Genomic DNA, 3,170 nt, shown 5'->3' with positions numbered 1-3,170 from the left:
GCTTTTTACTCAGGGAGCTCAAAGGAAAAGCCTGGAAAGAGACAGGGGGAGAGAGAGAGAGACAGATCAACAGAGAGGGCGACATCTCATTTCAGTCCTATCTGCATTTGCAGAGGTAATGTTCATCAGAATAACCCAGCAACAGTTGCAACATTAGTAAAGAGCTGTGGAGACATTGCCACAGGATGCAGCCTTAAAATAACACACTTTCTGACAGGTTTCTAAACTGGACCAGTGCTGTTTAGATTTTCCGAAGCGTGTACACACTCACAAAACTAAAGGTGAGGCGTGTAAGTTCTGTTACTAAACAGAACTGAATTGTTTTCAAATAGGTTTCCATCTGCTATTGGTCAGCCAAACAGATAGCCACACCCCCAAATGCACGCCATTGGTTGAGCTGTTGCTATGCCTGGCTGGTTGTGAAATATAAACAAATAACGTTTTGATAGAACCACAGAGAAAGTGTTTATTCTCTTACTCTCTTTAGGGAAATCAAACTACAAATGTCTTATAGTCATCTACGCTTATGCTGGAATTGAAGATTGAAGTATTTTATATTTTAAAGTCTTTGCAGTCAAGTTGGAAATATATTTGTTACTCATTCACCTGATGAGTATCTTGCCATAAAGATGACGTTATGAACAGACGAATGAAGTAAAAACAAAAGGTAATGTGCATGTTATATTCATCTCCAATTAACCACCGCTGAAATATGGACCGCGGCACAAGCGTGGGCGTAATTGCAGACTTCCGAGAAAGAGAGGAAGCCAGACGCTAATGAAGCTAATGGCACTTTGGAGAGAAATTATCAGCTGACATGGATGTTCCATTAGCGAGCTGATGAAGTTTAGATTACATTATCATCGCTGGTTCTCTTAGTCACAGCGCCGGGGGAACAAGAGTTGAATGCGTGTCTGAGTGTGGAAAATTAGCGTCTGTCTCCATCTGTTGTTATTTTAAGGGGAATCCGAGTAGGAAATTTTCCTATTGGCCAAAAGTGAGCTTGTCAATGAAGTTGATTATGGGCAGTGTTTGGGAGTAACTAACTAAAGGTAGCAAAGCTGTGACTAGCTGTTTTTCAAAATGGTTAAAATTGGATTTTGAAAAGTGGTTTCTATGTGACCGGAGGGGAGGGGCTAAAAACTAAGAGGGCTTGATGATGTCATCAGAAAGAAAACTTGTTTCAGGGGCGGAGCAAACTGTTATGTTTTGATGAACAAAGTCTAACTCTTCAAGCACTTGAATGGACAAATATACACAAAATTATTTTAAAACGCCTGTCTTTGTGAGTATCCTTGCAAACAGTCAGTAAACAGTTAATAGTAAAAAGACTAAACATTTAAAAAGTCTATTTTTTATTCCTTTTGAATAATGTGCAATAAATCATACACAGTAATACCAAAAAAGTGTATTAAGAAAGTATATAGGCTCAATTAAGATTTCATTTTGACTTTACAAAGTGCAACGTAAACGATTATCTGATTTGCGCAACCCTGCACAGAATCCTTTTGTATTTTTTACAAAAAGTATTGTAAAAAAAAAAAAATTCTGTCAAATATTTTTCTTGGTCACTTAAGTTACAAAATTACTTTTGCGACACTGCTAATAGTTGCACTGTAAGTTTATTGCACCGTTAGACATGGTTGTATCTATGAGGTGTCTCAATACGCTCCCTGGTTAAAATAGAATACTGTGCAGGAAACCCTTTCTAGAGCTGTCCCATTGCCAAAATCAAGTGCACTACCACATTCACTACCAAGAAATTCCCAGAATGCACCATAAAACCAGTTAACATAATCAGCTAATGATAATGAAAAAATAAAATAAAAATGACTTCAGAAAGATACCACTCATGGTGTTATTCAGCAGTATTCTTGATAAGTACCAATTGCTGGTTGGGTTATTAGTTTCTCAAAATTTCATGGATTGAGGCCCATGCTAGTGCTCAAAATCGTGTTCACGGTAAACGGTCCAGAATAATTCCTAAAAGTTCAACCTTGTGATACTGACAATCAATTCACATGAAGCTGTATGAAACAACATCCATTCCCTTTGTCTGTGTTCTGTCCATTTCTTCTTCTCTGGAAAATTACATGGAATGGAGTGTTCCTGAGAGCCGTAGCCAGTGGATGCATTGTTCATTTCTTTTACAGGTCTGCTGCAGCTGTGCTGGAATCCTCCGTTGTGTCAACTCCTGCCAGGACTCTGGAGACCACCGCTCTGATCTGCTCCTGTTCGGAGCCACTGAACCCCTAGATTTAGCTTCCATGCTTCCAGCAAATTAGCTCTCTAGAGAGGGTCTTGACTAATTGCTCTTGAACTTTTTACCCTCAATCTGACACACATTAACACCAGAGCTATGTTTAATTTAGAATTTAATTGAGATTGCCTTTTAAATTCATATGAAATGGAGGAATTTGCAATGTGAATTTAAGGCAGCAGAATTACAGTACAAAGAAATGTCATATAATGATAAGAGGACAAACCAAGGATAAACTAAATTATACTTACCAACACACAACATGTCTGAACCAGATACAGTGTAATTTGTTCCGTCTACATTTACTTGATGTGAAACTGTTGCGTATGCGATGTCGAGTAATGAGATTTCACAGTGGGCGGGGCTCCTCAGAGTGGCAAAGTGTTACCATTGTTAAAGAAAACTAAATGAAAACGTAAAAAAATAAAATTAATTAAAATAAAACTGCATAACTGGACAAAAAAATTTAATGGCACCAGTTATTAACTGACAGCCCTAAAATACTAAAACTACATACAATTCTACAATTCTATGTACATACAATACATACAAAAAAACAACAACAATAGAGGAAAAACAAATACTGACAACTAAACTAAACAGACAAATTAAAAATAAAATGAAAATAAAAAGTAATTTAAAAATGCAGAACTGTTGAAAGAAAACATTTAGCATTTAAAAAAATTGTTTTATTAATTAATGATTTTATTCCATTTTTTTTTCATTTATTCTGTTTTATCATGTAGTCATGAGAAAATACAGAGAGATCACAGACGGTGTTGTACGAGAGGTAATGTCAGTCTGCATGTTTCACTCAAAACACAAAGAACGTTTCATGAGCCATGATGATAAAAATAACTTCCTGATATCTAAAGCAGGGAATGATCACAGACATCAGCCTTGACGTAGC

The 3,170-nt window shown here is 36.7% G+C and overlaps 1 long non-coding RNA gene across 1 annotated transcript; it reads left to right on the top strand.

The window, feature by feature from the left end:
• Positions 1-603: 603 nt before the first annotated feature.
• Positions 604-2,669, top strand: LOC107736780 (uncharacterized). The gene is made up of 2 exons (XR_001639734.1): positions 604-667; positions 2,154-2,669. It is a non-coding gene; the product is annotated as an uncharacterized LOC107736780 (long non-coding RNA).
• The last annotated feature ends 501 nt before the right edge of the window (positions 2,670-3,170 follow it).

Source organism: Sinocyclocheilus rhinocerous, unplaced genomic scaffold, assembly GCF_001515625.1.
Source record: "Sinocyclocheilus rhinocerous isolate Xijiao unplaced genomic scaffold, SAMN03320098_v1.1 C36981815, whole genome shotgun sequence".
Taxonomy (NCBI): domain Eukaryota; kingdom Metazoa; phylum Chordata; class Actinopteri; order Cypriniformes; family Cyprinidae; genus Sinocyclocheilus; species Sinocyclocheilus rhinocerous.
Note: the sequence above shows the minus strand (reverse complement) of the source record. Positions and strands in the feature narration are given on the sequence as shown.